Source organism: Anguilla anguilla, chromosome 11 (assembly GCF_013347855.1).
Source record: "Anguilla anguilla isolate fAngAng1 chromosome 11, fAngAng1.pri, whole genome shotgun sequence".
NCBI classification, from domain to species: Eukaryota; Metazoa; Chordata; class Actinopteri; order Anguilliformes; family Anguillidae; genus Anguilla; species Anguilla anguilla.
Genome location: NC_049211.1, coordinates 40,563,143 through 40,578,253, shown reverse-complemented (window position 1 = coordinate 40,578,253; position 15,111 = coordinate 40,563,143). Strand labels below are relative to the sequence as shown.

The window sequence follows — 15,111 nt, the reverse complement described above, 5'->3', positions numbered from 1 at the left end:
GCAGCTTTCTCTGGGCACTGTGCTGCTAAGGTTTACTACTGACACAGTCTGAGTGCAGTTTTCTCTGGGCACTGTGCTGCTAAGGTTTACTACTGACACAGTCTGAGTGCTGCGTTCTCTGGGAGCTGAGCTGTGCTATTGGCAGACTCAGTTACCCCAGGCATGATCAATAGAGCACAGAAAAGTATTTGAATCCAAAACAAATACGTATTTGACCCAGGTCTAGTACTGACACAGTCTGAGTGCAGCATTATCTGGACACTGCTAAAGTATACTACTGACACAGTATGAGTGCAGCGTTCTGTGGATGCAGTGCTGCTAAGGTTTACTGCTGACACAGTCTGAGTGCAGTGTTCTCTGGGCACTGTGTTGCTAAGGTTTACTACTGACACAGTCTGAGTGCAGCTTTCTCTGGGCACTGCTAAGGTTTACTACTGACACAGTCTGAGTGCAGCTTTCTCTGGGCACTGCTAAGGTTTACTACTGACACAGTCTGAGTGCTGCGTTCTCTAAATGCTTATGTGGAGTGGGATCCATTGAAGTGTATGGGTCCCTTTCTAGCCTCATTAAAATCAGTTAGCCTACATTCCTTTCCACAGCAGCACACATTGTTGAGTTTCACAGTGAGCAGTGGCAAGACTCAATCCGCGTGACTTTGGAACGGAAGAATGGTGTCTTTACACAGGGTCTCCACAGGGAAAGCTTGTGTAAAATCCTTTGATAGTGTATGATTACACACAGAGGAACTGTTATCAGCTCACGGTGTGCTGGGTGGTCTGGGACTGCATACAGTTGGATGGATTGAATGAAAGTCCCATTTTAGACAAACTAAATCAATCAACCAAAAAAAATAAAAAAAATTTAATTAACTAACCAAAATAATGACGAGAGCTGGAACAGACAGAGCTTTTGTGTAATACTGCAGGACCTGTATGTGTCTTATCTCTGCAACCTGTTCTCAATTGTTGTCACGCACTGCCATCTACAGGCTGGACGTAAAAACCCAGACCATCGACGAGGGCTACCCACGCGATGTAGACCAGGACTTTGGAGATGTACCCATCGATGCTCACGATGTCTTCCTGTACAAAGGTGAGTATTCAAGTCCACAATTGAATTATAGGAGCAGAAAACTATTCACCATCACCTACGCTGTGGTAAAATTCCTGCAGATTACTGATGATAATCATAAACATCTGTTTTCACCAATATTCAGAAACAAAAATCTTCTATTGCATATGGCTCAGATAGTAACATTTTATGTTTAAAATTCTGACTTTGACACCTGGCAGATATGGTGCACATAATGTGTACACAGAAAAGGTCATAGATTATAGAGGGAGAGTATGGGTAAGTAGTGTACGATTAACCATTTAATGGTCTGCTGTGTGTCTCTGCAGGACACACCTACTTCTGCCGCGAACGTTTCTATTGGAGGGTGAACTCCCGAAGGCAGGTGGACCGGGTTGGCTACATCAAGTATGACGTTCTGAAGTGTTCTGTCCCCTCCCGCCGCCATTGGTGAGGACGACTCCCCCCTTTGCAGATCTCTTCAGAATAATTAACTGGCGTTGAGCATTTTGTTAGCCTTGTGGGACTTAACTGTGTCGTATCAGCTGAAAAGCCTGACGAGACAGTTTGAGAATGACACGTTGCACCTGCAGTTCCTGAGGTTTGAATCATCGTCTTCGATGACCACACACAAACGAAACCCCAAAGAAGATGTCCCCAGCCTCATACTGCAGGGCTTATATTGGGCCGCAGGCAGGTGGAGGCAATCAAGCAATTAGGTATTACCTCCACCTGCACTACCCAGGCAAGCAGAGGCTGGGGATGTAACACTACCTTTAATTATGAATAAAAATGAAAAACAGAAAATGCATAATTATTATTAATTATTAATGATTATTGATAATAAACAAACCATAGCACCACTACAACAGCAATATAAAGTCATTTAATAATGTGCTGGTGCTGTGCCATTGCATGTGGTCAGTACAGTCTGTATGCACTGTGGCATAGAGTCTATCAGAGTCTGGAATTCTGCAGAATGACATCACGTTTCCACAGGAAAGTCAAGAAACTCACAGTTAGTTGGTGGAACTGGAGAAAGCTATATCAGGTGCCATTGCAAAATATGTACTGTAAATATTAAACAGGGTTCAGATCATGTGACTGAAAAGGCCATATGGGTAATATCAGTGTTCTTCTCCTCAAACCACTGGGGTAACGTTTTGTGTCAACACACACACACGGAAGCACACGCACACACAAAACACACACACGGATGCTCACACACACACACACACACAAGCACACACGCACACACACACAAACATATACAGATGAACACACACATATACACACAGAAATCCCCACCTCATGCTCTTTACATTGCTAAACATCTGCTGTCTTCAAAATGCCTCTCGTTTCCATTTAATGAACTCCAGGGGTTTAGCTGCTAGCTAGCCATGCCTAGTTTTTAAATGTCGGTGAAGTTTTGCTGGTCACATGCTGTAATTTGCCAGCACATCTTTGCAAATCACACTGAGGGGCACTCGGTCCTGTCCAAGTAAATCCCAAATAGGTTAACTGGCCATCATACTTGCTTTGGTGCCGGTGCTTTGAAGCTGTGGTGCCTCTGCTCTAAAAAAAACCTCTCCATGTTGCTTAGCTAACTAGCCTGCAGATGGTTCCTTGGAGACTGCAGACTGACATAGTAACATTAGAACAAGCCAAGTTATAACATTACAATGGGTTAGCCTACTAGATAAATACCTAATCAATTTTAATTGTGCCATGGGCTTTAAAACATAGTTTCTCAGCTAAACAAAAAACTAAATAAAATTTTTACTCCCTCTGGCCTCTAAATTTTCCTAACAGTAGGCTAGTCCAAAAGGGACAGACAGTTCAAAATTGAGAGCCTCTCAAAACAACTTGTGATTTCATTTTCACAGTAATGTGTCAGCTTATTTCTTCTGTTTTAGCACCTTTTCTCACACTTTGAAATCCTCTGCCCTTGTTAAATTAACATTTCACTTTAAAAACATGCAACATGATAAACTACTGAACTTCTGTTAGAAAGGGAAAAAAATGGATAATTTACATTTTTTCATGAAGTATTTTTCTTTTTTCATTTCTCGGTTACAACAGTTTTACATAGAGTACTGTGATAGAATTCTGCAAGCATACCCTTGAATATTTGATGTGTGAAAACACATTTAACAGAGAGAGAGAGAGAGAGAGAATCTGATGAGAGAATTAATGGCTCAAACTACATAAAATGGTCCATCACACATTGAAACAGAATGTGCCTAATGAGTCCACATTTACACCCAAGTACAGATTACTGCTCAAGAGTAACCAAGCGTAACCAAACTGGAGTACAACTGTGAATCACACACACCTGCACCCACAAATGTTACATCATAAACACCAGCTTAAATGAGTCATTTAGAATACTGGCAGTGTGATAATATCTTTGTTTGAGAATATCTCTGAAATAGTTAAAATGGTGTATGCTATATTATACATATACAGTTGTTGCATATGAGCAGGTCAAGTGTTATGTTCTGTGCAAGGACCCTAACGCAGACCAGGGAAATCCAAAAATCGTTGTCTTTATTCAGTCCAAAGTTCAAAGCCAGGTCATCAGAGGGAGAATGGTACAAAATCAAGTTTCCAAAAGAATAGTGGTAAACAGGCAAAAAATCAAAAACCAGGAGATCAGACAGGCAAAGGTACAAAGGAACAGGCAAAAGAAGTCAAAACAAAGTGAAGGTCAAACCAGAAAGCAATCAAACAAAAGGGGCAGGCAAACTCGAAGTCGTACGGAAAAGGCGTCTCAGGAATCTCGATAAACAAAGGCTTACAAAACATCGGCACAGTGAATACGATCATCGTTCTGACAGGGAGCTGGTGGAAAAGACTGACATTTATACACTGGGGAAGGTAACAATCAAGGAGGGGTTACGTGAGTGAGGGCGGAGTAACAAACAACATCCAGGTGAAGAACATTAGGATAACTAACTAAATGACAGGGGACTGACAAAACGCGGACTGGAATCACATAGACAACAATGATAACAGACGGCCTGGGTTTAGCAGGTAAAACACGTGCAGGGAGAGAGAGGTGCAGTTAGAGCAAGAGACAGGTGCAGGCAATTGCAGAACTCAGCGTTAGGGCAGACTAGAAAGAAAAGGGGCGGAGCTACAGCGCAGCATGGAAAAGGGGAGAATGGTTAATGTATTAGTATAGTAATCTAAACAATCAAAAACCCAAAACTAGTGTTTGTTAATCCATTAGTAATATCAACATGTTAGTATATTAATGAGGTTAATACTTTACAATCTATAAGTTAGATTGTAGAAATTAGTAAAACTAGATGTAACCAGGAAGTAAGTAAAACGAGACTGGAAAGAAGGGGGAAACCACGAAAACCCAGAACCACCCGAATAGTGAAATCACGCAAATACAGGGGAGTGAAGCAGCTCAGGGAACACAGACACAGAGACGGCACTGGGAAGACAAGTGACCGGGAGAATGAAAATACTGGGACGGAGGATGTGAAAAATAATAAACTTACAAAAACTTAAAATAAACACTAACAGCAAACAGATACTAATACAGACTACAACAGTCAAGGCTGTAGTTAAAAGAGTTAACGTGGTGAATAAAAGCACCAGACTCCTAGGACTCTTGTTCAAGCTCGAGCTTAAACCTGCACTCACACCCTTGCCACAGTTGCATTTCCTTCCCTTCACTCGGGTCATGACAGCACAGACCCAGCTTAGAACAGGAAGGACACAGACCATTTCTGTTCCTCTCAGATACACACTCCAAAACAGAAGCGTCACCTTCAGATCCAGCAGCAATGAGGCTAGCTTTGGTCCTCTCCTTCCTCTCAGGTAAACACAGACATCTCTGTTTTACTCTCATTCTGATTGGCTGATGCAATCCATTATTATAGGATAGGAGCGTGGTGGACTGATTAGTGTTAGTTTCCGCTGTACCAGGGTTTTAATCAACCACTGAGTTTTATCCATGCAATGAATGCTGAGCAGAAATGTGGAAACTTAAAGAAAACGTGGTTAACATCATATAGTTTTTGTTTACGATTGTCTATGGTATAACTATGTACATGGTAAGCTCTTATACATGTGTTTATATAAACTGTAAATGTTCTGTAATAGCTGTGTTAAGCAATGTGCTGGATATAAGATGAAATATGCTATTACTGGGTTGGGCATAATTCATGGAGAACACAGTCATAACATGTAAATTAATGCTGTTACAACATATGTGCATAGTGTCTAATGTGAAATGTTTTTCTGTGCCATTGTATTTAGGAGCCTTACGCCGGGCACCCACCGCACGCGTCGCGTAAGCGTCGCGTATAAGCAGCACGGCGCGACGCGTAGCGTGTCTCCACTGGTTCCATTTGTGTCGCGCAAAGGCTTGCGTAAAAGCTATATATTCCTAGTAGCTCTCGCAATCTGCAGTGGGATTACATCGTGTATTTCACGTTTGTTCAGGACTGTTGATTATGGGTCAAGTGAATACTTTGGTGAGAGACCTTTTTCAGTTTGTTAATTTGGTAATATTTCGTTAACTCGTAAATACGTGAGAAAGTAAACGCTTTCAAGAATTACCATAAACTTAAATCGCAACGTAGCCTGCATAACAATCAATCTCAAACTGTATTAATTTATTTGCTTGGTTAACAAGCGTGCCAATTTCATGAAGAATATGTAATGATCATAATAATAATAAATAATCCGTAATCAACCATTGGGAATTCCCGTGTTGTCTTGTCATTCACGTCAAAACATTTATAGGATCAGATTTAGTAAAATCAGCTAATCATGAAAAAGACAGTAACAGTTTAATCTTGAAGGGATATGAACACCACAACGCCATGAACACCGGAAGCTTTGAAGTACAAGTGCAATAAAGGCTTGCTTACAACTTCATTTATAAAATAGGTGCATTTTCATCGGCAAGACCACTAAATAATCTGATTTTTTTAAAGATCTGTGGATTATCTGATTTTTATTAACAAGCCCTTTTTGAAAGCACGGCGAATGAAGACGTCGGAGAAGTCAAATAGGCTGAGCAATGGTTGGTTAAAAACTACCTTCCAACACTCAAGCTAACAAACCGCTGCTCGGTGCATTCACTTCTACGTCATTCAATAGTCTACGTCTTTCTGTGGTGTATTTTCAAATTTACCCCACCCCCTCCGCAAAATAAGACAGCAAAACTAAGTTTGCCTTTTCCCCAGGTTCCAGTTATTTATTTATTTTTACAAAACGAAAAGGCTTGTATTTTTTTAGCTGCTTATAAAATATCTGGGAGGTAACTAGGGACACACATCCAGTAATATAAGGATGCAATATGAATCAGAGCATGTATACCTAGCATTTTAGAGCATATTTCTGTGTATAAACAGGCTATCGTGACGCGCGACAAGCCGAAAAAATAGAACAGAAGCGAAAAACTACACTTCAGTTCGCTTGTGTCGCGCGAGCTTCGCAGCCGGTACGCGATGCGTTCGCATCTGGTGGAGACGACATCGCCCGCTGCCGTTGTAATAACAGTACTTCAACTACGCTTCAGTTACGCGCGTAGTACGCACGTAGTGCGCTCGCGGTCGATACGCGTGCGGTGGGTGCCCGGCTTTACTATAGTGATCAAATGGCTACGCTACACTTAAGCATTATCATAAAACATTTCTTCTGTGCTTTTTTAGGAGCCTACTCTGCTGTTGTCTGGGGTCCAGGGGAGGTGAGGGTCTTGGTGGGTGACAGCATGACTGTCCCCTGTAGATATGCAGATTATGATGAGAATCAGAAATACTGGTGCAAAGAAAATATATTTGGGCGTTGTAGCATTTTAGTGAAGACTGATGGCACCACCAATGACAAAAGAATGTCGATTAGAGATAATATAACAGAGAGAGTGTTCTCTGTAACTATGGAGGATCTGCGCGAGAAGGACGATGGATGGTATCAGTGTGTAATATCAATACCGGAATGGTTCAACTATGATATAAGGAGTCCATCAGTGTACATCAGTGTCAAAAAAGGTATTTTTCATTAATCCCTGTTATAGTGCTAATTGTGACAGGAAATGACTTTTGAGTTGAGAATATTAAGGCACGTAACATAAAGTTTTTGGTAATTACAGAAAACTTTAATTTGAAGCTACAGTATACTGTAAGTGCATGGTGCACAATGTATATGTTGCATATAAATAATATAATAATTAATCAAATATAAATTTTCTTTCTACAAAAATATGGTATATAAATATGTTGTAAAAATAAAAAAACATGCACCATTTTAATGAAGTTATTAAAAACTGGTGAGGTTCTCTTTCAGAAAGAAAGTAATTTTCTTTTTCTTTTTTGGCAAAAGCATTAAGCTTTATATACTATGATGAAATACTGTAATCAGACCCTTATATGTCTAATTCTGTATGCATTTTTTCATATTTCATTCTCAGTCCAGGCTCCAGAGTGGGTGATGAGCCAAACCAAAGGAAACGTAACAGTCCAGTGTAAAAATCACAAATCATACGCTGACCATGTCAAATACTGGTGCAAAGAAAACCTACTTTCATGTTCCACCCTGGTGAAGACCGGGGACTCAAATACTCAGAGCCGGATCTCTATCAGAGATGATAAAGCAGAGGGAGCGTTTTACATCACAATGACGGACCTCACCAAGGATGATCAGGGGTCTTATAAGTGTGGGATATCAATAAGTGGCTTTGATGAAAGTGTCCCAGTGTATGTTCAAGTGAATGAAGGTATGGAGCAATCAAAACAGTGTTAATTCGGGAAGCATTTATCAGTGTAATGAATTTGAGCCTTTAGTTCATATTGTCAAGAAATCCAAACCAAAATATCATTAGCAAATAGAGATAGGTGAGAAAATATGCTGTTTTATATTGTTTGTTATCTGTGTGTTTGAATCAGATAGCAACTCCATTACTGAGGAATATGTTTCAGGTGATGGGCACAGCACAGTAAACTGTGTTAAATCAACTCTGTCAGAGTGCATACGGTCCCTGTTGGACTCATTATGTGCTCTATTAGAGTATAATTAACACTGGGCATTTTACTGTGTGGGACTGGTTCACAACATGAGGGAAAAGACAGCCGTTTTAAAGAAGCATTTCAGACTATAGGAAACAGAGCTCATTTATTCACACTATGGTAATCAAGTGTTTTTCTTTTCACACATTTTTTAAATTCCTCTAGGTGCGACCATACCATATCTCTGGGGCTCGGCGAATGTAACTGGGCAAGCATCCAGAAGTAAAACAATCAGCTGTCAGTATTCTGCAGATTACACCGATAGTGTTAAATACTGGTGTAAAGCAGATGGGGTGGATGGATGCAGCCCTGTGGTGAACACTCAAAATAAAGAGAGAGAAAACAGAACCCAGATCAGAGATGACCCTTCCAACAGACGGTTCCTGATCACCATCAGCAACCTCACAGCACAGGACACTGGCGTGTACTATTGTGGAGTGAAGGGACATTCCTCCCACAGTGGCAAACGGGTTCCGGTGAACCTGAATGTTGAAGCAGGTAAGGGTGCTCACACTGCATCATGGGTACCTGGAAGGATGCTTTAAGTCAAATGAAATTCTTTGAAACATATCTAATTTCCAATTTTTTAGGATATTTCTGCACTGCAGAGATACAAATCTAAAAGTAATTTTATTTTTTAAATTCCATCATTGAAACTTTTTCATGCATATCATTTTGTTTAAAAAATATATATAGACCATTCTGAAATGTCAATCACATCCAAGACTGGAGTAGAATCAATTCCTGCATCCACGGTAGGAAAACCAGAAAAGGGGAATTGGAGGTCAACAGAAAAACAAGAAGGAACAACAATAGCAAAGAATCCTCCGTAAGTAAACCATAATCACAAAACAAAAAATGCAAAAATAAGTTGAGCGTTAAACAATGCAGATTATTTTAAAAGGTTACTACAGGAAAATGATACTGTCATGACCAGGGTGACACAATAAAAATAACATCAGATGATACATCAACGTCAGCAACGAATTCTCAAAATAATTTAACAAATGTTTTCTTCAAATCTGTGATAAATTTGGTAAATGGTAAATGGACTGCATTTATATAGCGCTTTACAATTGATGCCTCTCATTCGCCAGAGCAGTTAGGGGTTAGGTGTCTTGCTCAAGGACACTTTGACATGCCCAGGGCGGGGTTTGAACCGGCAACCCTCCGACTGCCAGACAATCGGTCTTACTTCCTGAGCTATGTCGCCCCAAATTTACACATCAACGTAACCAGCAGCACAGAAGGATGACCCCAAACAAAGCTCTCTCCATTTATGACTGCTGCACATGAACATGCTGACATGACAGAGCGTGTCTCTGTCAGAGAGTCTGTCTCTCCTGAGGAAAAGTGCCTCACTCTCATTGGTTGCCTGGTATTTCCTCCCTGATAGGGGGGGCTTCATTCCCGCTGCCCACTCTCGCCATTTCCGCCGGAGTTCTTCTGTGTGGCTACTGTTTGCATCCATCCATCCATCATCCATCTATCCTTTCACCCATCCATTATCTAACCTGCTCATTCCTGGTCAGGGTCACAGGGGGGCCGAAGCCTATCCCAGAATGCACTGGGCTCGGGGCAGGAATGCACCCTGGACAGGACACCAATCCATCGCTGGCCTGTTTTTGCATCCAAGGTCAAACGTAAGTCGATAATTGTCTGAGAGCAGTTGTCTATTTTTTAAGCATGAAAACTCATGACTACTTCCTCTTTTTGGTGGTAGAATTATTCTCCATGGCTTCATTGCAGGGGAGTTTAGACTAAAGAAGCATGAAGTTATGGCTCGTTTGCAGGAGACCTGTCTCTACTGTTTGGAGGAGTCCCTTCTTCAGACTGCTTCTTGGACGGATGATGTATTGGGAATACCAAGTCACTCAATGTGTAAATGTTGTTTCCTTCGACACCATACTAGTGTGAACCGCTTGCATGTTAAAATGATGGTTTGGAGTGACATAAAGAAAAGGATAAAGTGAAGTCACGTCCCATGAAGTCTCCTTTTTTCAATAAGTAGACAAATCTAAATGCTATAAAACTACTGCACATGTATCATTTATTTATTTAACTGATGAGAGACAAACATCTTGAGCAACAGACTTTTCAAAGAAGCAGTGGTTTACCACAGATAGACAATTTCTCTTTCTGAAAATAAAAACAGCAACACAGCAAATGTCATGTGGGCCACTTCCTATAAAGCCTCAAACTATTAAAACCCAGTTAATATGCTCACAGCAATCATATGAAGGTTTATAAAGGCTTTACGAATGCAAATAGTGTTACCATAATTTCCTTGTTACCATGTATGTGTGTGTCTTGTCTGCATCTGCGTGTGTGTGTATGCGTGCATGTATGCATGTGTGTGTGTACGCATGTGTGTGTGTGTGTGTGTGTACATGTGCATATGGGTGTACGTGTGTTTGTGTAAATGTTCATGTGTCTGTGTGTGTGCATGTGTGTTTGTGTGTATGTGTCTATGTGTGTGTGTGTGTGTATTCATGTGCGTGTGTGTGTGTGTGTGTGTACGTGTGTGTGTATTAATGTGCGTGTGTGTGTGTGTGTGTGTACGTGTGTGTGTATTCATGTGCGTGTGTGTGTGTACGTGTGTGTATGTACATGTGCATGCGTGTGTGTGTACATGTGTCTGTGTGTGTATGTGTGTGCATGTGTGTATGTGTGTGTGTGTGCATGTGTGTGTGCGCGTGTGTTCGTGTGTGTGTGTGTGTACGTGTGTGTGTGTGTATGTGTGTGTGTGTACGTGTGTGTGTGTGTGTGTACGTGGGCGTGTGTGTGCGCATGTGTGTGTGTGTGCATGTGTGTGCGCGTGTGTACGTGTGCGTGTGTGTGTGTGTGTGCGCGTGTACGTGTGTGTGTGTGTGTGTGTGTTTCTCTCTCTTATACATTCCCAGGACTCCAGATGGGTGAGCTTGGCCCTTTATCCTCCCCCTTGCCATACCAGGGAGGGACCGCATCTGACGCCATGTTCCTTTGGACTCTCAAAATTATTTTACATGATGACTAAATGCTGGCTCCTCATTTAGAGTATTTTTTCTAGACCTAGAGAATGTGGTTCATTTTAGATGATCTGCGCTAATTCAGTGTTCATGATATGTTAGACATAGCCAATCATTTACTGTTATATTTCGCTATATACTTATGTATAAACCGATCACCAGTCAGATTTAGAATTACGCATGTTTGAGCAAAACCAATCATGTACTTTTACTTTCAGTTATAAGAAGAGGGCAGCGCCCCTGCTCTTCAGTTCATATTTGTGCTCTTTGCTGTGTGTAAGTGCCAGACTCTATCTGCAGAAATAAACCCTGTCTCTCACAAGGATATGCGTCATGTTTACAGTTTTGTCCTTCTAAATCTATAAAAAAAATACACACACTGGTTTCATGAGTGCAAGAGGAGATGTCTGCCAGAGGCAGTGATGTGTTAGCTCTGGTTATATGATCATGCACACAGCAGCCATTGATAGTGTATGACCTGTACGTGTCCTACCCAGACCTGGGTCAAATACAAATACGTATTTGTATTAATATTTGCACATGTATGTAAATACATATTTGAAGTATTTTAAAATACATTTACATATGAAATACTTTGTATTTGACTTAGTTAAATTATTTTAATGGAAAACCAAATACTTTCAGAAATAGAATTTAAAAATACATTTCGTTGAATAAATACTTTCCTGTGAAACCAAATACTTTTTCAAATAGTATTTGGAGGCTTTTAAAACACATTAAAACACACAATACAATTTAAAAATATGTAAAATACATACCAAATCATTTGATAAAATAAAAATCAAATATAATAATATTAAAATTATTCTTATCATTGTCATTAAAACCAGGATGTATTTATGTAAGTGTACTATATTCAGTAGCCAATACAGAATATTATACTGTCGGAAATATTTAGCTTTAAGAATTGCAATTATAACATGTAAAATATTCAGATGTGATGATTTCAAAAATACTGACCCAGCCTTACACCTGTTGTCAATTTGCCAATCAAGCCAGCTGGCCAGCTGCCAATTTACCCCAACCAGAGATGAAGTCAATGGAATTGATGGTGGTTGCAGAGACGGCAAGAAACCAAACCTAATCTCCAAGTGGTGTGCATAGGAGTGGTTGAGCTGTGCATATTCACTACCAATTAACAATGGAAAATGGCACAACTGGACTGGGACAGGTCAGCAGCCACCAGACGCGTCCTCATCAAAATACTGTCCTCTAATTAGACAAAATGCTCAGCTGTCAGAGCTGATTTTCACATATTCAGTGCTTTTTAGATCTTTCAACAGCTTGGTGCAATTGCACATGCTGCATCACTGGCCTACTTTTTTTAAAGAAAGTAATATTTGAAATGTAATATTTGAAAGTAATTGCAAATGCATGCAAATGCTTCTTAAATGATTTTCAAATACAATTTGTTATTTAAATACTCAGTATTTGTAAATGGTGTTTTTCAAATAATTTTTAAAAGAATTACTAATTAAAATACTTGAAATATGTATTTGACCCAGGTCCGGTCTTATCCCTGCAACCTGTTCGCAATCGCTGTCATGCACTGCCATCTACAGGCTGGATGTAAAAGCCCAGACCATCGACAATCAGACATGGGCTACCCACGCTCTGTTAACCAGGTCTTCGGAGGTGTTACAATCTGAGTCAGACTGTAACAGGATGAATGATGAGGGAAGTGAGTGGGGAATGGGTAAGAGGGAACGTACCACAAACCGACCAGTAATGCCCTATCTGCCTCCTCAAATCTAACTGAAAACTAGTATTTTTAGGGTATTGGGCACAGGGCAGCTTTGAACACTGAACTATGGATAGTTAGCCGATAGCCTGAAACCAAAAGTCAGAATAGCATACCCGTAACAGAGAGTTAAAATGATGTGAAATGGGAATACTTAGACTCATGCTCAAGGCTATTTCAGAACAGTGGTAACCAACTCTACCGGCCTGTAGATCTTCACTACCACCCTAGTAAAGCACACCTCATTCAACAGCTAGAGGTCTTGTTCAGCTGCTTATTAGTAGAGTCAAGTGTGCCAAATTAGGATTGGAATGAAAACCTGTTTGATCTCCAGAAACAGGGTTGGTTACCAATGTTTCAGAACATAGAACTTAGAGTCAAGATTTTGTTGTGTGTCACTTTGAAAGGTACAGTGACACATTACCACATACGTATGTTTTGCACAATTATATATCACTGTGATTTAACAGTGGACATTGCCTGTCACAACCATCAGGCTCTCTGGTTGGTCACAAAAACAATGCACCATAATATGTGAATGAACTTTTTTCTCACATACTACCACATGTCTGATTCATGGCAATATTAAGTATTTCTAAATTTATACATGTGACCAAATATGTGTTTTTGGATGAAACACAAAGACCAAAGAGCAAAAATAATTGTTTCAAATCTGTGAATAATAATTTTGCAATAATGTTGCAAATTATTCATCTGACTATCATTGACATTTTCACCAGTGGTGAGAAAGTTAAATCATCAATTCTTACAAATATGTACCTACATGTTGTTTAATAATTCTTATTGTTTGTACTGAAATTAAAGTTTCTAATTCAGCAGACCGAATTCTCGGTCTGTTTCTACTGCTTTTAACCTGTTTGCCTGGAGCAAACTCTAAGTCATTTGTGTCTGCTTTGAAAGCCTTGATTATTTAAATTGTTTATTTTATTTTATTTGAGTCTTATCATAAGCATTTTTTCTTGTTATGCTCATGAAAACTGCCTCAATGCACTGGAAGGCATATTAGAATCTCAGTCCAATATTAAGTTATTTTATAGCTCAAGGAAAATGTTGTCACTATGTAGAACTGCAAGTTCAATAAACAAGCCATTTAAATGCCTATGATTAAATCTACTTTTAATTATGAATAGTGCATAATTATTGATAATAAACAAAACATAGCACAAATACAACAGCAATATAAAGTCATTTAATAGTGTGCTGGTGCTGTGCCATTGCATGTGGTCAGTACAGTCTGTATGCACTGTGGCATAGAGTCTATCAGAGTCTGGAATTCGGCAGAATGGCATAACTTTTCCACAGGAGAGTCAAGAAACTCACACTTAGTTGGTGTAACTGGAGAAAGCTGTATCAGGTGCCCTTGCAGAATATGTACTGTAAACAGGGTTCAGATCATGTGACTGAAAAGGCCATATGGGTAATATCAGTGTTCTTCTCCTCAAACCACTGGGGTAACGTTTTGTGAAAAGGGGTAGTGTCAACTTGAAAGACATTGCCTTCTGAAGAAAATAAATATTTAACATGGAGTGATGCTGACCATTCAGTGCCATGGCAGTACTCAGAGTACACCAGTATGCTAACACAGAATTACCAGAGCCCTTTACTGTTGGAGCACGACTATCTTTCCATGTTTTGTTCACTATCTGCGCTCTCTAAAATAGAAACATTTCCACCAATTGCTTTTATGAGGGTCAGAATTGCTCACCAAAAGTATAATCAGGCCAGGCGATTAGAACTGTCCAAAGCCTACAATGCCCCCATGGGTATATCGATGGTAATGTAGGATGAAATAATTGCCCACACAAAAGACACACACACAGACACACACACACTCACACAAACACCCACACACGCACGCACACATACAAACACACACACATGCACACGTACACACACACACATACAAGCATACATACATACACACACGTACACACACATGCACAAACACACACATACACACATAAACTCACAAATATACACAATGTGGGACAAGCAAGGATTAATTAAAAATATGTTTATTTTCTGTATCCAGTGTTTCCAAAAGTCAATGCCCTTGTTAAAATGTTCAGCACTCTGAAAACTGAACAATACTGAACAAGTGTTGTTGCATGCTCCCTCACTTAACCTACATACAAAATATATTTTATATGATTTAATTTAATAATTATTGTTCAAAATGGGAATTATTAAGTAAATCGCTGAATTCATTGGTAGATCA

The 15,111-nt window shown here is 39.9% G+C and overlaps 1 pseudogene; it reads left to right on the top strand.

Annotated features, from left to right (window-relative positions):
* Positions 1-15,111, top strand: part of LOC118208713 — a 195,067-nt pseudogene that overhangs the window by 168,001 nt on the left and 11,955 nt on the right.